Here is a 23,690-nt window from a genome sequence, read left to right as displayed (position 1 = left end):
TCAAGTTAGGCACATCCATTAGTTCTCCTATAAATAGACCCACACTGAGTTCACCTGCTTGTAGCGAATGTAGAACAACAGAATTTTAAATACTTTTTCCTTTAATCTGACAAGTTAGCTCATTCTGTATACAGACATTAAAAAAAAAAAAAAGTCATTAAGTCCTGCATGATTTTTAAAAGCAGAAGAAATGACAACGGATACACGAAATTGGGACACACTTTTTTCCCCTGCAGAAACCAAACGCACATGCCTCCACCTATAAGTTGAGAGATCTGAAAGACTTCTGCAGAAATGTATTATAGATGAGTCACATAGTTTCCCCTTGATATCGAGACAAAGGAAAGGAGAAAATTCTGCATAAATCACATTTTCCCTGTAACGCTCCTGAATATATTATTATTCACCTCACCTTTTCAAAGACCGTGATTTTCATCCTTCTGAGGATTTTTTCTTTTTCTTTTTTTTTTTTTTTAAGATACTAAAAGCATTTCTTATTTAGCAACTTGAATTTGTCATTAGGCAATTTTCAAACAGGTCTCATAGCCCTTTTATCCTTATTTATTTCTTTTTTTCTTTTTTAATCTGAAATAGTCCCTTGTTGCTTGATTTACAGATCTGTATCAGCACATGAGGATTTCACTGGCTTCAGCCAAGTACAGCACAGTTCGATCCCCTTGAGTACTGAACCTAAGAGTCAATTTAGAAGCAAGCTAAAAGTATAGCACTCTGTTCTCTGTCACACAAAACATCATTTTACTCACACAGGCATCTTAATAACAAGATTCAATTCTGGATATTCTTCTGAGCATGGCTCAGGACTGTTTAGAGACAACATCAGAAAGCTTATTGAAGACTTCGCTTTTTGAAACTTTAATTAAAATATCTCTTTTCCAATAAGGTAAAAGTTCCTACGCTGATAGGAGTTTAAAGTTAGCATGTATTCTTTAACTTTGAATTTCATCTCATTTAGGAAATATAACTTTCAAAGATTTTGCTTTTGTGTTACTAAAAATAACCCTGCCTAAAGAACTTGAGAAATATAATTATACTATTTTATCGTCTCGCTTAAAGAAAAGTACATTGGTTTCCTCTCATTTAGACAGCGATTTATCTTCAGTGCTCATTTGCTAGGATTTACTAACATATAGCTTCGATTTATGACTTTTTTTAATCTAAATTCCTACTGCTGGAAAGAAAAAAATACCTATATACCTGTTTTAAAGGTCTTTTGTTTTACACACCACATTGACGGACAAACAGACCTGAGCTACGGGATCCCTAACTTGCGGAGCTTAAAGCTAATTCTTCCCGTTTCAGCTCTTCCTCCCCTAAAGGAACAAAACCAGGCAAGGTCCTGGACCCAGGTCCCAGGGGAGGAAGGTCCCCAAGGGAGCCCCGGCATCGGGACACCAATGCCGGGCACCGGCCTCGCCACAGAGGCACAAGGTACCCAAACCTCTCAGCTCCTGTGCGAAGTTTGGGTGATGAGATTTTACCATTTGGCTGCTCTGCCTTTTACCTGTCTTTTGCCGAATTGCACAGTTGCATGCCACTTTTTGCTTTCCACCTCATCCTTCACTGAGAAACTCCACTAAAATTGCTTCAGTTGAGTTCCTCTCTTATGCTGTAGCATTTTCCTTTTCTGTCTTTTGCACAACATGGATTTTACCTTAGGCACCAAACAAATTCACCATTTCAATAACAGAAAATACTATAGCATTTTTCATTGTTCTTTGCTCAATTTATTTTGCTGAAGTCAACATGAAAAAACAATTTCAAACTTCTCAGTAAATGCTTCATTTGTGAATGCTCCATTCCAAGTGCCTACAGGGTTACAATCTGGTCTATGACAATTTTATTAATTTTTTAATCAAAAGCATTAAATCAAATTTAAAATAAATAGTACTCGGTACTTCTGTAGTGCCCTCCAGCACAGTATGGCAAAAGCACTTCATGGACAATAATGACTTTAGCTTCACTGCACCCTCAGGAAGCAGCTCAAAAGTCATTTTCCAAATTCTTTCTTTATTTGAGGAAACTGAGGCACAGAAAATTTCTTTCTATATTTTTGATGTTCACCTCCAGACTTAGATGCTTTCAGTTTTGGGTGATGTCTCTGACACAGACAAAGCCTTACTTTCAGAAAAATGTAAAATACCCGCATGTACTCTTGAACTCAACCAAAAAGGACAGAAGCTAAAATGGCAGTTTAAAAATCAAATAGCACTAAGTAAATTTCTGAAAGCATCAAAAGCCGCCCAGCCTCATCACCGCAGACACTCAGGGCAGCCAACAGCAGCCCAGGCCCCACGGCCGCTGCAGGGAGCCTGGGGAAGGCACCGATGCCCTCGGAGCGGTTTGGTCCCGAGCCCACACCAGCTTGTGCGCTCCACTCGCTGTCACACAAAACTCTTACACGGCACATGATGAAACATGATCGAGAGCCAAACAGCTCGATCAACAGCACCATCTCGCTATGCTATCCAGGGACCACCGAAGAGTAGGACGTCACACAAGTGCTAGAACCACAGCTCCAGAAGTACTCTGCAAATGAACTGGAAGTTACACAACATTGAAGGCATTTCAAGAAATAACTTTAGTGACACGTGTTGCACCAAAGAGGTACCAAGTCCTCAATATAATTATTTTTTTAAAAAACTTCTTCTCAGAGACCTCATTTCCATTTGTGATTCTTCCCCTGCATTTTTGTCCCCAGTCAGAGCAGTAGAGACTGAATTCTGCACATCTGATAGAGGTGCAGTATTTCCAAGTGGTTATATTTCCACTGTGTTGCCCATAATAAGACCTCAGCCTGGCATTTAATTATCCTGCAAAGCCAGCGCAAACCACAGATGTGGTTTGTTGAAAGAGGCAGCCCCATCCCTTCCCCTCCCCAGACGATCATGTTCATCACTGGATCCCTCTGTCCACCTTCTCCTTTCTGCGTATTCATGCATTTGTATCATTACACAAAAAATCTAAATTAAAATTAATGTTTAATCAAAACAATTTTAATTGGCTATGTTTCCCAGGCTGGTCCAGTTCAGTGTAATTAACAGTCTCATAAAAGCTTAGGGAGGCACAAGGGAGGAAGCAAAGAATAGCCAAGACTGCTTCTTTCAGCAGCAGAGATGACTTAAACATCTCTAACACTGTGGCCTCAGACTGTTGTTTGAAAGGACACTTCATCTGCAGTTTTGCATCCAGCTCAAGGCACTCATTTCATCATTCAGTAACTTGCACTGCTCTGTGTCCAATTTCATCCCTCTTCTATTACCTCCTTCAAAATCCTACCTATTTTCAAGTAATCTAAATAATTGTGCCTTGTTCGCTAAAGTTGCCATCTCAGCACTCCCCCTCTTTCAAAACGAGCACACTTTCCAAGAATAAATCCCTCTTGCCCTTACATACTGCTGACCTATTTTCCATAATTTGTTTTTCTCTCTGCCAGCTTCTAATCTAGAGCTGAACTTCATTTGTGACAACATAAAGTTACCTAAACAACTTAATACGAATTACTCAAATTCCAACATCTTCCTTAGATGAGACCAAATTAAGACTGAGGCACAATAGTGCTTTTAAGTGCTACTTCCCGCATTCATTAAAAGCTAAGATGCATAAACAGAAGGAAAAAAACCCACGCATTTCGTGGTTGAATTCCTCTTGATCCACCCCACTCAAAAATAAAGGTTAAAAGCATGGAAATGATACACATGTCAGAGAGGCACATACCCAACTGCCTCTCTTCATCAAGAAATCATAGCACTTTATGGATAAAGTATATTTTGTGTCCATTTTTATGTCTATCTTATGTTTATGTCTACATAAACACTCTTTTAAGCTTAACAATAGCATTTTGGGGAACAAAATTTGATAAGAAACCAGAACAACCTATGTCAACCAGGATTAAAAAGAAGGTAGACACTGTTAAACCGAACATTTAAACATTCCAATTTTGACATAAGGTTTTCTTAGTTGCCACTTAATCAGTTAAAAATTAACTAAAGCTGAGTTGAAGGTTTCCAAATGTCTGAGAGCTTATTATCAATTTCCCATAAACCACATTCGAATCCCAGACGAGCCAGTCAATGAAGCTAGTCCGGCCTAAGGCCTCCTTAAAAAAATGTTTATTTTGCTTTTACTCCTCATACCTATTTTCTGAAACTGGAAAAAAACTACTTTTAGGAAATCAGGGAAAAGCATGCACAATTATCCTACTATTCTGAAGCTTTTTGCTTCAAACTATGAAAGGAAAGCTTGCAGAAACCTGAAGAACAAGAAAATGCTGGGGTTTTGGAAAGAAGCACCTTTAGAAATCAAACTGCACTGAGCGCTTCTTCCACTGCCTTCCTAGGCAGGACCTTTGGGCACTTCCACTTTCTAGTTTCACAGAATACATCAAGTTTCAGACTAATTGCCTGGGCTATTCCAGTATCTTGTGATGGCCAACCCTGGCTGTCTCAGGGGACACCACAAGAGCTGCTATAATGGATAACTCAGGTAATTCACCAAGCAGCTCTCCTGTCATCCTGGGAAGCCAGATTTGACGTCATTAGGAATGCAGAGTATTCTGTACTTCCTCAAATGCCGGCAAATGTGAGAAAGGACAATAATGGCCTACCAGTATCGCTGTCTAGAATCATAGAATCATTTTGGTTGGAAAAGACCCTCAGGATCATGGAGTCCAACCATAACAAGCTAACTCTAGCACTAAACCATGTTCCTAAGAACCTCGTCTAAACACCTTTTGAACACCTCCAGGGATGGTGACTCCACCACCTCCCTGGGCAGCCTGTTCCAATGCCTGACAACCCTTTCCATGAAGAATTTTTTCCTAATATCCAATCTAAACCTCCCCCAGTGGAGCTTGAGGCCATTTCCTCTTGTCCTATCACTTGCTACCTAGGAGAACAAACCAATCCCCTCCATGTTACAACCTCCTTTCAGGTAGTTGTAGACAGCGATCAGGTCCCCTCAGCCTCCTGTTCTCCAGGCTGAACAGCCAGTTCCCTCAGCCGCTCCTCATCAGACTTGTGCTCCAGGCCCCACACCAGCTTCGTTGCCCTCCTCTGCACTCTCTCTAGTACTTCAATGTCCTTCTTATGACGAAGGGCACAAAACTGACCCCAGGATTTGAGGTGGGGCCTCACCAGTGCCACAATCACTTCCCTAGTCCTGCTGGCCACGCTAGATGAGAAGGAAAAAGTCATTTGCTTTATCATCACAGAAATCCAATCTTGAAGAGACTAGAGAGTAAACCTTTGCAATAAGATTTAAAAAAAAAAATAATTCTGTGACAAAGAGTGTGGTTTCTTACCAAAACTAATAAAGTTCATGGTGTTCACACAGAATTGCATGATTTGAAGAAAATATGGGGGGAAACAAACAGATGAGTTGAAAACCTGTGAAGTTTTATTTAATAAAATCAGCAGGTTCTGCACTCTTTTTCTTTGTGGCCTATCCTTAGCTACTTACAGGCTCAGAACACAGTGCAGGCAAGAGGAATCCTTAAAATTAATGAAATGCACTTGTCTTTCTCTCCTTACATATAACCAGGTTGAAGGCAATAATGAACAGAGAAAAAGAAAGAGAGTGTATATACACAGAGAAACAAAAGAACATTAAAATAATCTTTAAAATAGAAAAGCTAATACTTTCCTAAGGGACTGACAGCAAGATAATGTTACCTAAAGAATTAATAATCTGGAAGAGCAAGTTAAAAATAAAGTGATGAAATTTGCCAGTGAAATATGACTTCAGTTTAAAACAATCTTTTAAAACATGATCAGTGAGCTTTGTGAGACTTTCCAGATATACATATATATCACACTGGTGGACTGAGAAGTCTGGTGACTGAGGAAATCGAAACTTGAATAAATGTAAGATAATGCATTCTGAGAAATGCAATCTAGTGTAAGCCTCAAAGGGAAGAATGTTGGAAAAAGTAGCACCACCTCTCGAAATGAAAACTGGCAAAAATCACGAGAAATTGAAGAAACAGTCCATGATAATACTGAGGTAATTTATGTTTTTTAGTGCAGCATCAAATATTTTTGCAGAAAAATTAGCTCTAAAAGTAATTTCAAATGGCAATTCCCAGTCTTCTGCTCTCTTAAGGTAGTATGGATGAATATTAATGTAGTAGGTACTTACTTATACTGTAGATGAATAAAAACAAAAGAAATAGGCAACTGTATGACATCAAATATTGGTGAAGAAAATTAGTCAAAAAGCAGTAGCAGTGAGAACAACAGAGAGAACAACAGGGAACAACTGGAATGATGTCAATACTCTTCAGCCTTATTGTCAAATCCGCACCACCATGGAGTATGACAATGATGTAACATATCTACAGGGGACCCATGACCTTACTATATAGAAAAGTATTTTATTTTGGCTGTTTTAAACAAATTCCTGGTCTAGCCAACCTACACATAGCACAGACTGTGACAAGTCTGAAGGAGAGCTGGACAACTGCACTTCCACTTGTACGTCTCTTTGGACAAGACTGGCAATTATTTCTCTTCAGGGTGGAAAAGCAATGGTGGTAGAAAGGATTTAGAAACAACACAGTAAATCACAAGAGAAAACGAAGTGTGCAACCTGTGTATGCGGCCAGTAGCAGAGAGATCTATGCCCATGCATGCCTAGACTGGTCATACAAGAGGGCAGACTGAGAGGTCACTTCTGCTGACCCGCAGCAAGGGTTCTGGAGCATCTCCTGTGCTTTATGAGATCACACACGACCACAGATATCATATGGAGCAGGGCACACATGCACGCACAAGAATCAGTATTCTAGTGGAGCATACGCTGAAGCAAACACATCTAAGCACTGGCGAGTTGGAAGCTCTTTGTCTATGCAGTTCAGGTAGTCTGAATGGTATTTGAGTACTGGGCGCTTTCCTGTCAAAATGAGGTAGGCAAGAAGAAGAGATGATGGGTTTAGGAGCCTGCTTTTCCCCGTAAGAAAATCCTGAAATGCCTCAAAACTGAGATTTTGTATTCTGATGCAGGTAAAGAAGGATTAATTGCAAATGCTTGCTAGGAAGATTGGAACAGAACTTCCATGTGGTACAAATCCATATAGCTGGGAGAAAGGAAGTGAAATGAGGCTAAATATCAGAAGAAAATCCTTAATAGGGTGATATATATCAGATTGTGAAAGTCTCCCTAGGGAAGAAGCAGAATCCCCACTGCTCAACACATGTAAAAGCAGCGTGGACAAAGAACTGCAAGCTAGGCTACAGGGAATAACTCAGTGCATAGTAAGAGGATGGTTCAGATGACCTAATAATATAACAGGATTTAAAATGACTAGATAATTCTATTATCATTAACCACATTCACAGCAGTACAAGCTAAAACACTGTTGCTATGGTAATCAATCCTTAGGCGTCGTTGCAGAAAATGACTGCGATACAAGGGATAGAAAGGAATTGAACCAGCCATTCCTGTTCTCAACGAATTCAATGTACCAGTCAGCTGGGAAACTATCTAACATGGGAGTTTACATCTAGCTTCCCAAAAGCCTTTTAAAATATACAGTGAAGCACAACTGAGTGCCTGCCATTCAAATATGGGCTATCCTTAGACTTACACAGCCCGTTCAGGTTCAAGGTAGGACCAAAGCTCCAGACGGGAGGGGATGCTGCTGGAAACTGATGGACCGCTCTCATCATCCCACTTCAAATCCTCTTCTCCTAACACTGCTCGAATTCTCTCAGCCCATACTACACTGATACCACAGAAAGACCAACGCATGCACAATTCTGCTCACTCATTACTACAGCTCCATCTCGTGAGAATAAGACCAACTCGTTTTCCAGGTGGAAGGCAAGAAAAAAAGACAGCAGAGGCGATCATTTTTGCTGGCCCTATGGACAACAAACTGTAGTAGTGAAAGCATCCTACTTTTTATTCCAAATTTATTCTCCCCGATGAAAACTTTATTCTCAACGAAAAATATACAACTTCTCAAGAGTCAAGCCACAGGAAAACAAATGTTCAGCAACCTCTTCATCACATATTAGCAACTCTAAATGAATTCCATTCTTGCATGGATGTCATTAGTGTTGTAATGAAGGGCACATGTCGCGGCACACTGGAAAATGCATACTGGGTTCCTCACTCAGCTTTCGCCTTTACTTACGGTAACAGAATATTTGGCAGGAAATCTGAAAGTTAAACCTGGCAGTAATAAAACCCTTAGAGACAGGGAAAATTTTGGAACTCAAATTTTGAAAAATGGAGTTTAAATCATTCTTGGTACAACTCAAATAGGGCCTGTTTGATTCTCTAACAGCAAAACTAGAAAACCTCACTAAGTTTTTTTTAAAGACAACTGAGAAATTAAAATAAGGCACTAAAACTCCTCTTCCTCCAAAACAAAACATTTTCAGCAAACACAAAAGGAATTGAGTGGGAATAAAAGCGAAAATCAGTCAGTGAAAAACCACCACAGTCTCCCAGTTTCATAACATATTAAAAATGGTTACAGGGTGTATTTAGGAAAAACTATATGTAGATAAAAGATGACTAATTCCTCTCCTCGGAATTTCACAGCAATACTTCCTTTCGAAAAACGCTTTCTCAAGTGAACAGTTATTCTTTTGGTCTTTTGATAGTCTACAGCATTATTAAGAAAAATAATTCAAAGCAGTCCACACAAACAGAAAGGGTATTATAGATTATAGAAGCCACATATTCCAAAAGGAACATGTTTTTGCCTGCTAGTTCTGGTATTTTACTGTAACTCTGACTTATTCTTTCGTGCAGCACTATGCAAAATATTCATTAGAAAACAGGAAAAAAAAAATAAAAATGAAACAGTTCCATATTTTGGACTGAAAATCAACGGTAAGCAAGGAAGTACACCAGAAGGTAAAAATAAACTTTAAAATCCTCAGTCACAAAATCATTGAAAGAGGCTAAAAATAAAACAGCTTGTTTTCTAAAAGCCATTAAATTTGACCCTATGAACGTATTATATTTTAAGTGAGAAGCAAAATATGTATGTTAGAGAAAAGATCAGAGCAGCAGTGGAGTTTTCAATATTCACAAACACATACAGAAGCAAAATATTTGATAGATGTGCTATACAGTTACTCTTGTATATTAAAAATTTATTTATGTAACGTATTTTTTTGTTAAAAAGGTTCTCGGGGATAAGCAGAGAAAATGACTCAAGTACTATCAGAACATTCTTGCAATGCTAGAACATGCCTGAATTCATGAGACATTTATTCAATTGATGAAGATACATCCTTTTTATTGAAAACAGTCTGTAACACACTGTATATATATTTTGTTTCTATTTTAATATATTTCCTTAGTATTTTTCTTGGAATTTAAACAAAAACGTTCCTGCTTGTGTGATTTCAAGTCATTAGTGCCAAAACTTCAGCCAATGTTTCATGAGAAAATTACTGAATTATGTCTGTTTATGATTATAACACAGATTTCTCAAGAAAATTATTCCCTCTTGGGCATTAAAAACTAAATGAGTATGAAAGACTAGAATGTGTTTAATGTGACCGAGCTAGCTTTTCCCGCCAAAATGCTTCAATTTAATCCAAACTAATTTTTAAAAATTTAAACGAAGTTTAATAAAACTTATTTCACTTCCAAAAATGATGTGCAGTTACTAGAAGAAACTCAATAAAAAGATATTGTTAAAAAATACAAATTATGGAGGCCAAGAATTTTACTATGTAACTGCCGTAAATAATTTTGTTTTAATGTAAGTTCACGGATGAGTCAAAAAGAGCATGTGTGAGAAAGAGAAAGAAATCCCAGTGCAACTGAGAAATTAAACTGAAAAATTAAATCAAGAAGCCAAAAAACAGACACACAGATGGTAAAAACTGGCAAAAATAAAAAGTAAAAATCATGCTCTTAAGTACCAACAGATGCAGTGACTTTAAAATATTACTCCTTGAGGATACACAAAGACAATAATCCCAGATTGTGATTTCTGGGCCAGTCTACTGCTGCACTAGAGCCACAAAATACACTGTATTGTACAGAGAAAAAATGACGAGTCAGAGATGGTGATATCTACACTGCCAGTCTACTAAAATAGAAAGGAAGAAAATGAAATTATCTAACATTGTGAAATAAATGCCTTCAGGAAAAAAAAAAAAAAAAGAAAAAAAGAAAAAAAACTGTGTAAATGAGATAAGAGAGGTGACTTACAGAATCCATTTACAGATTTATAATACTACAGGACTGCGCATGAACTGGTTATTTGAGCATTTCTGAAACATTCCTTCTTGAAACAATATTCAAGCCTCATGGTCCAGATGGAAGCGAGAATGTGCTTCCCAGATTCCGCGTTCTTAGACTTTGCCATGCTATTAGCTTTGCTGACCTCCAATCTTATTTAGGGTCTCATTGATTTCTATCACCACAATTACCTAAAAGCTACCCCAGTTCAGACTACTGGTATTAAAACAGGGAAAGAAAAATAATCCAAGATTTGAAAAATCAATAAACTGATGTGTAATACCTATATGCTTGAAGCTTCACCTTTCCTGAAAGATCATCTTAAAATCAGAAGTTGCAATGAATAATTAGTAGTAGTACTTTTTAAATGCATTACTTAAGACTAACTTTCCAGATTTTAAAATTAATTAAATGGACACTGCTACACATGATTGGACAAACCCAGCATCCTATGCCATCACCATAGTATCAGGCTAGCTGTATATAACCATAAAGACTACTGACTTTTGGTGCTAAAAAACAAAGTCAAGTTCCAAGAAAACAAAATGATATTTCTTTCCTACGACTTTTAGCAAGCAGAAGTTTACACTGGGCACTTTCTCCTCTAAAACAGTTACTGAAGTTATCAGGATAATAATAATATCAGGAAGGTGACTGAGATCTCCACAATATGCATGTATTCAAAACACAGCTACAAAAAAACCCTTTTTCAAAAAGTAAGTTTTACAAGTTATATATGGATACATTTAAACACATAGATAGACACATATATATGTGTGTCATCAACGACAGCACTTTCAAATACTCCTCCTAAAGTGGGCAGTTAAGGAAGTGTTCTGTATTTCTAATAGATAAGCAAGGACGTGTACTTAATTTAACTCTAATGTATATATGGATAAGCAGTAAGAACACTGAACTACAAAAATGAACAGGAAAGTTTGCTATATGTTACGTGGTAAATAGAAAGATGCTGTCGTGAATCCAAAACGATGCTGTCATGGATCAGATCGATATTGTCTTCTGTAGAGGCTCTGAAGAGGGACGACCCAGAGAGGCATGTCTTCTCACCAGGTCACCCCTCAGCTCCCGCAGGCACAGACAGAGCTCCAGCAGCTGCTGTCTGTCCTGTGCAAACAGCCCGGGATGTGGTTTGGGAACAACTCCCACCCTCCCGAAGCCCAGCTCCAGCTGCAGGCTGCTCAGAATTCACCCGGGGGTTTGGAGGTTTGGCTCCGGAGTCAGACAAGTCCACACGTGCCCGACGCCGGCGCTCAGACCCGGGGGCCGGTGTGGGAGGGCACAGCTTCCCTGCAACTCTGCCTCTCCGCACATGTACATGCACATGTAGCTGTACAATGAAAAAAAGAGTCATCAGGGAACTGCACTGCAGTGAGGCAGGAATTACACATAGATTCAGATATTCAGATATAATATTTTTTTTTTCCCCTACATATTTCTCAGCCCGCATCCCAGTATGTCGTGCTGTCCCCTGACACACCAGTACGGAGCTGAAGCGCTTCCTGCCCAATCTTCAGCTTTTCAGTAAGAATGACATTTGTTAATTTAGGGAGAAAATGGCAGAGTCCTTGAGCCCCATTAATTTCACCTACCCTGAATGCTGTGATAGACACTATCCTACTAAGTATAATATTATAAGATGCTTCTTTTGCAAAGAGACCAATTTTACTGACCTTCAAATCACCAGCAAAATCCATCAGTTCTGATGAGAGGGCGAGTTAAAAGACTCGTCATGAAGAGAAGGTTATTTATAGTGACAAAGTGTAACTACAAAGAAGAAACACTGATGGGTTTGCTTTATGAAATCTGTCCTTCGTTGTAACAATTATTGCCTAGAAAATCAAGATAAATAAAAATGGTATGATGGAATACTCAAAGTAACTTTCAATAATTTTAAATAGAGATACTCAGAGATACGACCACGTTCTTTTGGGACATTTAATTTAGCCTGTGCTTTGGATAAATGAGTTGAAATTATAAGCAATCATGAATTCCTACACATTAGGAAAGTAAAGATTTTTGAAGACAAATGAGGGGATCCAAAAGGAAGAGGAAATTAAGTTTTGATACAAAGTGATTGAACACCAGCTTCCAGTCTAGTATTCTGAAGAAATACTAAGAGGACCAGAGGTTTTGTTCATACTGGATATCTCACTCCTTAGGTGTTTATTCCACAGTCTGTAAAAATGTTTGCAATATACAGCGTAAAGGTTGGGTTTGGGGTTTTTTTTCGTTTTGGAAATAGCTATGTATGTTTGGTGCCCTTAACATTAATTTTTAAACTGTGAAAACAAATGATATTTTAAATGGCAAATATGCTAAAATAATAATAGCCAACTTATTTTGCTCCAATTTCATAAATAGCCATCTCTGGGCTGGAAAAAAGCAGCATAAAAATGTTCAGTCCAAATGAATTTAAAGTAATCACATGCAGCTGGCATGAACGTAAGTGATACCTTAATATGGAATCTGGGCAACAATCTTTATTCTTAAAATATCACATACAAGAGATAAAAACTTAAAAGGAATATTTCTTTCAAAAGTAAAATCTTTACAACAGTACATTACAGCAAGTTCATTAACATTTTTAATGCTTCACATGTTTCCAATCAATTGCTTCCTCATGGAAACACCAGTTGCGCTGTATTTGTTTTAATTCTGTGTATCCCAAGTATGGAACCCACCTTAACCGGAGTAACTGCATCAGTTAAATTCAGTTTTCCTTCTTTGGCATAGGAATTCAGCAAAAGCCTTTATCAGTGCCACAAGGCAGCTGGCAGTTAGTTGCTGGGTCTTATGAAAACAATTATTCATTAAATCAGATCAAATGAAATAAATTTTAAAAGAAGAGAGGGATTGTGTCTTCTGTTTTACATGTGACACACACAGGGGTAAATAACTTTTTCGTACATCCTGATTTCCTAAGCAACTGAATCCCTTTTCTCCCTGTTCACTCCCTCCCAATCCTGGAAGCCATTAAGGCTGACTATTTCATGTGTATTTCCAAGTAGTCTCAAGATAAATTCAGAATGGACTTTTCAAACGAGTCAGTGAATGATTTGGCAAGGCTGGTCTATTATCTTCTTTTCTCTTCCAGTTATATTGGTGAAATAAATTAAAATCTTACGGTATATCGCATCAACCAGGTCATATTACGTAATTCCATTCACTCAGTTGCTGCACTCACTAAATCTTGCTGTGTCACTTCGTGAGGAATCATGACATTTCTCAAAGTATCCTATAAATTACAGCAACCACTTAATACAGCCAAAGAGTACTACATTCAATAATGAAATGCTTGTACTTAAGCAATAAAATTGAGATTAAATTTAAAACCCAAAATAAAACAAAAACCCAGACAAATTACTTCCACGTAACTCAATTATTAACTCCAAGTTACACAGTACTATTCCCCCTTTATAGCAAAGTGCAACCATGTCATTAAAGTGACCTGTCCGCACAGGATTTTAAAGAATAAGAGCCCTTCCTTATTTCCATTGATGGAAGATAAATGAACGATCACTTCCACAACAGACAGGACAAACTTGGCCCTTTTCTGAAAGCATCTTTCTCATAATTAATAATTCATAGAAAGAAAGAAAAGTATTAAAATCATCCTGCTGTTATTCAATAAGTGAGGTAAGTTTCCCATTCAGATAAAATCTGTCATTTTCCCTTGCCTAAAATAACAACTCTGACTTTATTTCTGTCCTGTTTGGAATTAAATTACTTGCATGACTCGGTAGGGATTTACCTGAATCTTGCCTAAAAACTACAGTGAAAAGTGAATAACCCTCACATCCATGTTCCTGTCTGGATAAGTTGTTCTGGTTTATTGTAGGAAGGACTGCAACTTCTACTACAAATTAGTAATATAAATATTTCTTTTAAATAAGTAACATTAGCCATTTAGAAGAAAAATTGTACCAGGAAGAAAAACAGACTATAAGCTGGGGGCGGGGGGGGGGGGAAAGCACTTATTTTACCATTTCAAGTCAAGCAAGTTCTAAAATGCAAATTAAGTTAATGTGAAGCTTAAGCTAATGCCAGACTGACTTCTAATCCAGAATTATAGAAAGAATTATAGAAGTTTGGCTTGGCAACAAAACCAAGCAAACTTTCAATCTTGGGTTTTCTTATAATTTGAAAGGAACGGGGAAAAAAACAGTATTTGGGATAACCTTCTGATTTTGAATGGTATCTTTCTGACAGAATATAAAAAAAGGACATTGTCAAGGCTCTGGAAAATAAAACAAAGTAGGAATTTGAGGAGCTGGGATTTAGAGATGTTGTCTCTTTCCGAGGAATTGCCTGCTGTCCTGTAGAAATCTATATTGTAAAACAAAAAGCAGGTATGCAGGAAGAAAAGTAGAGCGAAGAAAATGAGAAGAACACAAAATGGAAGGGAAAAAGGATAAAATATCAACACCTGTACTGCCAGTACCACCTTCTGAAACAAAAACACAGAATTTTTTTTTAAGCGTCAAAGATACAAGTAATCACATATTTACACTTTGGTTAAAAGGCTAGAATGCAGAATGAGTATAATGTGAATTTTAAATTAAGGGTACTTTACCAAGGGCGAAGGAGAATCCTCTATAGACACAATTAACAGAATTGCTTTAATACACTTAAAACTTTTAACCTTTGTGGTCTTTGAAGTGAAGAGTGGAACTGCATCTATGTCAGGTTTGTACAGAAGGGCCGTATTGCCCTGAGAAGTTTGATAGTGCTGTATACTAATGAAATAAATTATCTTAATTTGGTTAGATCTATTTTCATTAACTGTATTACCCGCAGAGGGAATGAGGACGAATTTTAATTTTACTAATGTATTTCACTTCTGCATTACTCCGACACGCTGTAATTGCGGCTCCCGCTCGGTATCGCTGGCTCTGCTGTCGCGGGGCCCGTCCCCCAGCTCGCCCCCGCAGACAGGGCTGCACGAGCCCCCGGCGCCCCGCAGGCCTCACCGCCTGGAGCCGCGCGGCACCGCACCGGCCCACAGCGCCTTCCCACCAGGGCTTTTGAGGACACGGCATGGGAGCAGCAACAAGCACATTATGAAAATAGCGAGAGCGTTTCTATTATAAACAACTCGTTCGGATACATTATGTACGCCTGGACTAAAAAGTAAACACATGAGAAGATAAACCTCTTTCACAGCATGAAGAAAGAAAACAAGTTCGTGAAAAAAGAAAAGGGAGACGTGTGACATCCTTTAGAAGAAATGCTCTTCCAGGCCCCGTGACAGATTTTCAGATGTCCTTATCTGACCTGCTACCATGGACAGACAGCAGTCAAAAAAGCCAGAGATAATAATATTCTGCAAAAGTCTGATGAGGAGCGGCTGAGGGAACTGTGGCTGTTCAGCCTGGAGAACAGGAGGCTGAGGGGAGACCTGATCGCTGTCTGCAGCTACCTGAAAGGAGGTTGTAGCATGGAGGGGGTTGGTCTCTTCTCCCAAGTAGCAAGTGATGGGACAAGAGAAAATGGCCTCAAGTTGCACCAGGGGAGGTTCAGATTGGATACTAGGAAAAAATTCTTCATGGAAGGGGTTGTCAGGCATTGGAACAGGCTGCCCAGGGAAGTGGTGGAGTCACCATCCCTGAGGGTATTTACAGAATCACAGAACGGCTGGGGTTGGGAGGGACATCTGGAGATCATCTAGTCCAACCCACCTGCTAAAGCGGGTTCACCTAGAGCAGATTAGATGAGGTTCTTAGGGACCTTGTTTAGTGCTAGAGTTAGGTTATGGTTGGACTCGATGACCCTGAGGGTCCAACTGAAATTATTCTATGATTCGATGAAAATACTTAGAAAATAGTCAGAAAACTAACAGTGATAAATTATTTAAGGCTTCTCACAGCATCTCCACGTAATCTCAAAGAATATTACTGACAACCCTGGTATCATAGATTTATTACCATTAACTACCATAACAACAGGATTATTTAAATAGTTTGGTCCAGAAGGGCAGAAAACAGCAGTGCATGGTTACTATGAAGTCTGAAAATGCCCTTCATGTGTGCCACCTCTCTTCAGAAAGGTTCTGCAGAACAGAGAAGGTCTCCTAGCAAATGGTAGCAGAGAGAGACCTGTGAACGTCCCACTCTGCTGGGTGCTTGTCGAGCTGCACCTGGAATGCCACGTCTAGTTCTGCTCCCCACAGCTCATAAAGGCACGGACAGGCTGGAGAGTGTCCAAAGGAGGGCCCCAGAGTTCATCAGAGGGCTGGAGAACCTGCCCTATGAGGAAAGACTGAAGGAGTTAGGTCTTCTCTTGCTCATTCAGTGCCAGGCTCAGGGTGCACCTCATCACACTAGTCCAGTATTTAAAGGGCAGCTACAAAGAAGATGGAGGCTCTCTCTTCGCAAGAGGCCACCTGGAGAAGACACAGGGTTACAAGTTGCACCAGGAGAGGTTACGTCTTGATATAAGAAATATTTTTATTTTTTTCAGTGGGAACAATCATTCGCTGGAACAACTTCCCCAGGGGCATGGTAGAGTCCCCATCACTGGAAGTTTTCAAGATGACATTGGACAGGGTGCTGGATAATCTCATCTAGGCTCCTTTTCACACAAAAGGTTAGATCAGAGGACCCTTCCAGATCCCTTCTACCTGGGCTGTTCTACGATTCTTTAAATTTCAGCCCAGTCCTTATGCATATCTATGTGCATGTGTACGTATATCTACGAGAGTGAGAGTGAGTGTGAGTATATACATCTGAATGCGATGCATGTCTCCTTCTATAACACTTCAAATCCGTGAGGTTTTTAGTAAAATTGCCTTTTCTATTATTTTTAAATCACCTCTCCAATATGTAGAGCTACATTCTGCCACTGAATTCGTATCTACATGGCAGCACATAACTGAAAGTCGACTGTAGCCCCTAAACTGTCACACCTATTTAATACACAGTATGAAATGACAGATTATTTTTCAAAGGAGAACAAGATAGATGCCAGCATGAAACACTGTTTATAAAAGCACCACCACTACAGCTGTCCCCAAGCAATAAAGCTGTTTGTTCCAGCCTCCTACTTCATGTAAACTGAAACCCTCAGCACTTAAAAACAACTTCAAATTCATTCATGATTCCAAGACAAATAATAAGAATAATTTCTTTTCAAAATATACAATTAAGGTCATGTCCACAAATGTCCATTTTGCATAAAAGTGCAGAGACTTCTAAATTCCATGCTAATATTTTCTTAAAACTAAAACATACTGCAGTTTGAAATTTGATTCTGTCTCTGCACACAGTGATGCATTCAGCATAAATATATGCTGCTTTTCAAGCTGCTTTTCGCCGTTTCTGTGGTTGTACACACACACATTTAGATAATATTTAATAAATGTGTATTAGTGTATACAAATCTAAGCTTTATACAGAAGAATACAGAGATTCTTCTGAATTCAGAAGACATGACAACTCCCTTGAAGGGTAGGAATTAAGAGTCTACATAAAAATCAGAAATCGATCAAGTTAGAACCTAAAAGTCAAATGGCATTTCAATATGGAAATAAAGTTTAGATTTAGAAATCTTGATCTGAAGCCAGTTAGGTTCGAAGTCAGATTTAAACCTAGAAAAGACCTGTGATTCTGATTCTCGCTACAGAAAAATATAAAAATTTTAACCTTAAAGAGCAGAACTTACAAATACAGAAATAGAGAACTTACACCCCCTTCATAAGAGCTGGTTTGACCCTCCCATTCCACTTTCTAAGCATTCTGGCGTGTAATACAGAACCAGTTCCAGAAAGTTTCCCAGACCAAGATGCATCTGTGGGAACTGGGCACCTCAGCACCCACCAGCCTCAGCCACCGGGCACCATGCAGCTGATGGCACTTATGCCTGGACTCGATGCAGACCTACACTCCATATTCTTATATTATAAGAACTTAAGTACAGGTTTATAATTTTCGAGCTCACTGCACACAGTATTTTTTCTAAGGTAGTAAATACTGCACAGGGAGAACACTGAAACACTGAACACAGAGCTGAAGGAGTTAACATCTTGCCAACACACAGAATTAAAGGCACCAGTAGATAAAATATTCTTGGGCCAAAGCAAGCTTTTCATCTTCTTCATACTACAAAAGCAAGAAGAAACAGCTGCTGTAGCACTCAGGGTGTTGATAACCACATCAGGTGGAAGCCAGTGTGATCACATGGTGAAGAACCCATCTCAAGTAGTAAAAAAAGCTGAACTTGCAAGCAGATATGGGACTGGGAAGTCTTTGAATTCTTGCAGGGGCACCCTGAGGTCTCCTGATCAGCTCTGACTAACAGAAACATTTAATGAATCCTCTGCCAATGCACTGGTCACTGTGCTACCTGCCCACAGTTATAGCTATGGCCTATTAGTTAACGTAAGTCAGGTGCCAAGCTATCGCAGAATCACAGAATGGTTGGGGTTGGAAGGGACCTCTGCAGATTATCTAGTCCAACCCACCTGCTAAAGCAGGTTCACCAGAGCAGATCGCACAGGAAGGTGTCCAGGCGGGTTTGAATGAAAGGAGACTCCACAACCTCTCTGGGCAGCCTGTTCCAGTGCTCTGTCACCCTGAAAGTAAAAAAGTTTCTCCCCATGTTTAGATGGAACCTTCTATGCTTCAGTCTGTGCCCATTGCCCCTCATCCTGCACTGGGCACCACTGAAAAGGGTCTGGTTCCAACCTCTTCACACCAGCCATGTCCTATAGCTCTGCCTGCAGAAACAAGCAAACCGTGCAAGCCATGGTCTTGTTCACTTCCTCGTAACACTTTTTTTCCTCCCATGATCAACCTCAGAGTAGTCCTGTCTGGTTCGCAAGCCCTGGATAGCTTCCTGGCTACACTCACACACCTCCAGCCTTTCAGTCCACTGAAGACCCTCAAAAAAGAGACAGGCCTCTGCAATAGGCCTACAGCTTCAAACTCATGCATATCTGCCTTTGTGATAAAAATTCTTTCTAAGGAATATGACAAGCTATAAAACCATCTGTGTATTTTATAATGTATATGCGGCCATGGTTCTATGTTCATTAAGGTTCTTATCACAAGAGCCAAATTATAACATGTGTGTACTCAGAGAGCAAAGCAACGACTCTATCTTGTCATTGTAGAGAGTCATGGACAAGCGGTTCAAAATTATTCCTCCAGCTGAAGCCTAGCTAATCCTTTTTCCATATCTTAAGGCATAACTCCTTACTAATGGCAATTTTTACTGCAGTTTCAGCCTCTACATGTGAGGAGCTTGAGATAAGAAGAGCTCCCATTCCCCAAGTCTCTCCATGTCCAGTCCATGAAACACAGAAGTTGTAGACCTTCCCCTTGTAGTTACAGCCATAATAAAACCTAGAAATAAAAGCCAAACTACCTGTCAGACAAGGAGAAACACAAAAGAGGTACACTAGTGAAAATAAAAATACATATATACATCAGCCATACTGCTATGAAACATTCAGAACTAAACAAAATAAATGAGCTGCATTTCTGTCTTACATTCTTATGTTAAGACATAAAATAAAAGCAGAGTTTTTGTTGTTAAATGAAAAATTTGACAACACAGGTAAGCTGGAGTATGAGAATCCACAGGAAATTAGTGTTTTAAATTCACCAGCCTACCTCTGGGGCTTCAATTATTTTTTTTCAACTGGCAGACTGAAACACACTAATTTATAGCATCCAAATGTTTTAAGAGAGTATATTCAATCATATTAAAAGCAGGCCTTATTTTCCTGAAAATACAAGCTGAAGGCAGGTATTCTATAGCTGGAGATATAACACCATACACTATTTGCACATCTGATCTCATTGAAAAAGGAAGCACAGAAACTGTACCAGATTATTACGGACAGATGTCATGAACAAGAATAACTTATGGGAAGAGTTCCACACAGCACATTTCTGCTCAAGAAGGCAGCAGTAATAACCAATAAATTTTCCCACTTCAGAATACGTTTGAGTTGCTTTAATCTCAGGCTCTTGCTAGATACTGAAAGGCTACTGGGATTATAGGAATCAGACCTGTTCTTCAGTAATAACCATGCAATTTTGCTCCATCTCCTACCTCACTTTCATGCACTGACAAAAATACATATACACAGATATATACCAAATACAAATATATAAGTATAGAGATTTACATATAGTTTTAACTGATCCAATCTCGTATTTGCAAATCTGATCGACCGCTACATAATCAAGCAGGGCTGCTGTAGGATTTCCCTCTCCTGCTGCTCTCGCGTTCCTTCCCAGTGCACAGCACAGCCGGGCGCTCTTAATCCTTCTGCAAAACAGGCCTTGCCAGCAGAGCAAGGAATATACTATTTCAGTTCCAGGTGCCTTGATTGCTTCTGTGATTCCAGTTCCAATATTTGACCAATGAAACTAAAATAACCACCCAAGAGAAGCTTTCTGTGTACTGAAATTTAAGGGATTGGTGAAAAGTTTAACTCTTTCACACATCTCCTTTTCATGTTTCACTGGTATGAAACAGCATGAGTTCAGATTTGATCAGGGCCTGAGCAAGTCTTGAGGTGGACTGAGGGGAAAAAGATTTCTCAAATAAAAGTGATATTACCATATATATGAATAAATTTCACAGCATATAAGATTTTTCAACTATTCCTCAAAGTTTAGTTGCTGTGGGGGAAAATAAAGTGCTGTGGAAGGCAAAGTGAAGAACTAAAAGCCAACATTTTCTTTTTTTACAATATTTCAGAATTAAATTAAAGACTGCAATTTTTTTTCCCTAATACTTGACAATCTGTAGGAGATAATTAATGAAAAAATTGATCGTGAAAGTAAAAAATGCAATCCTTAACTTTCTAACTGTATTCTAAAACTCTATTTGGGTTTTTTTTGCTTTATTGTGATAAAATGATTCTTTGGTACAAACAGTTTCACATAACTTACTTTGTGGGCTTGAGAAATACCAAAACTTTCTGAGAAATACATGGATCATTTTCCCTGTGGACACCCAGAGGGCTCTGGCACTAACTGGGAACAATCCTTCGGTAGATACAGCTAACCAGCATATACAACTAGAACACCTTAAAGGAACTCAGAAAGCAGAATTAATGTTTTCCATTTCTTTGATGTATCACTCTAATTTAGCAGAGCCCTAGTAAAGCACAAGAGATAGGAGCAAAAGCAATTACTTCCAGGAATTTTAACAGGCTCCATGCATTCCTCCATTTTTAACTGCTAAAACCTAGACAAGTTTACAGAACCATTTCTTTAACAAGTACTCGAAAACATCTAATTCTCTGCCTTTATTAGTCCCTGCTACAGTAGCTTATAATGATTTCTTAGAAACAAGGTCTCTTGCAGTTTCACCTGCAGAACAGGCTGTGATGCTGCAGAACTACATTCAGTCTGCTCCACAGTTCTGCTTGTAGGAAATGAGGTGTTGTCCACACAAAAATAATTGTCCTTCCTTGGCACATCACACCTTCGCTCCTCAACGTGCAATTCCAGTGAATGTTCATGTATGTTAGAAGCTGACAAAGATCATCCTGGAAAGTTTTTTCACCTCATATTCAAAAGGAAGAGATGAGGCAAGCTTTGAGAGAAGTAACTCAATACAAGCCAGAGAAGCCTCCATCCAACAAGCCTCTGGACTCTACAAGATGAATACGGCTCCTCTAAAGAGCTGTAAAGGCAGGTTGGACCAGGACTATTGTTACTGCTGGTATCTGTAATGGGTTCTGCCCTAGAGGTTTCCTGGCCCTGGCCCTGTGTGGGTGCCAGAGCTGTGTCTGCTGCTCTGGCCACAGGTCCGGGCAGGGTGCGCCCACCACCCCAACCCGCCACAGCTCCACCGAGCACACACCAACAGGGCTGCAAGTTGCTAAATTACTTGAGTCTCTTCTTCACAGAAGTGAAAGGCTTGACCAGTAGGAAACTAAAAGCCCACGGAGGATAATGAAAGAGATATTAGAGTTTAAAAACCCAAAAAGAGTGGAAGAATCTCTGTCTGCAGCTGCTCCGTCCTCTGCCAGGCCCTTCCCTCCCTCTCTCTGCAGAGCTGTGCTGCATCCCACCCTCACTACAGGCTTTCTTCTCCTGTCCGTAGCCTGTTAAACAGGTTTCAGTCTAATTAATTATCCTGCTGATATGAAATCACAAAACGATCCTGGTCTTTGAGGCACACGCAGATTCATTAACACATTTAAAGAACAAACCCTCTCTCAAAGAATGCCACCGCAAACAAAAACAAAAAGAAGAAACCTTGCTCAGAAGAAACATGATATTTGCAATTTTAGATTTCAACCAGTTATTAATAACTCAGATAAGAAATACACTTCCAGACTACCACTAGGGCCCAATTATTTACCTAATTGGTGAATAAATTGAACTAGTTAAGCTTTTCAGAGACCAAAATCAGCAAAAAACTTAATATAAAGCATCATATATTAAAATATTAATGTATCCACCATTTTATAAGATGATCACTATTAAGATTCCTAATCCAACTTCTGCTGAGACAACAGTTTCATTAACTGCCACGGTGAAAATCTAATGACGCATGTAAATATGCCTCGAAAACATCAAACAAGCAGAACAGTCACAGGAGATGCCTTCGAATCTAGGCACAAACTTTCCATTTCAACACAGGCAGATACAGAGACAGCAGCTAAACTCAGCTGCACTAACCGCATCTTTTGAGAGGAAAATAGTAATGGAACTACTGCTATCATTAAATGTGCAGAGGAAAATATCCAAGGACTAAAGATAGAGGCTTTTTGTAAAACATAGATTTTTAAACAAATCTGTAGCTAATTACAAGATAAAAAATTAGTTAATAGCTTACATTTGGGTTTTTTAGGTTTTTTTACTCTGTGATTTTACTTAAGCTCCTTTTTAACTAAGAATGTGTTAAATAAATAATGTTTGGAATATCCTAGGATGTGGGGATGTTGGACTTCAAATATCAGTACAGGATTTGTAGGTGAAGGAGACCAGTCCCAGGACACCAGTCCAGTGCTGGACCCTAAACCTTCCCCTTCATCACAAGGCACAGTGTAAGAAGCTTGGGCTGTGTCAAATGACAAATTTCCTTTTGAAGCTCCTCTGTATAAAGCAAATTCTGGCTTAACGCCTTATTGCTGTTAAATACAAAATTTATACATTTATGTTCAATGCAAAACCTTGATGTTTTCATGTCACATTGTATAAATAAGCAAAATAGTAATCCCACATACACACTATCCTATATATGGCTTTCCTGTTATATTTCCAGTCTCCATAGTAAAGACACATTTTCATTGTACACTTGAAGACACTTCTTGGAAAATTTCAGACACATACAAATACATAAAGTGACTGCTAGGTAATTTTAATTTCAGACCTTTAAACCTCTATGACTACCAGCTTATTAATAAAAAACCCAAGGTGGAATTACTTAGTGTCTCAAAAAAGTCCAAGATCAAAAGCAGTATATATGTA

At 39.0% G+C, this 23,690-nt stretch overlaps 1 protein-coding gene across 13 annotated transcripts in view; it reads right to left on the bottom strand.

Annotated features, from left to right (window-relative positions):
- Positions 1 to 23,690, bottom strand: part of PARD3 (par-3 family cell polarity regulator) — a 455,490-nt gene that overhangs the window by 235,905 nt on the left and 195,895 nt on the right. The gene's annotated exons all lie outside the window — the stretch shown is intronic.

Source organism: Caloenas nicobarica, chromosome 2, assembly GCF_036013445.1.
Source record: "Caloenas nicobarica isolate bCalNic1 chromosome 2, bCalNic1.hap1, whole genome shotgun sequence".
NCBI lineage: Eukaryota > Metazoa > Chordata > Aves > Columbiformes > Columbidae > Caloenas > Caloenas nicobarica.
Note: the sequence above shows the minus strand (reverse complement) of the source record. Positions and strands in the feature narration are given on the sequence as shown.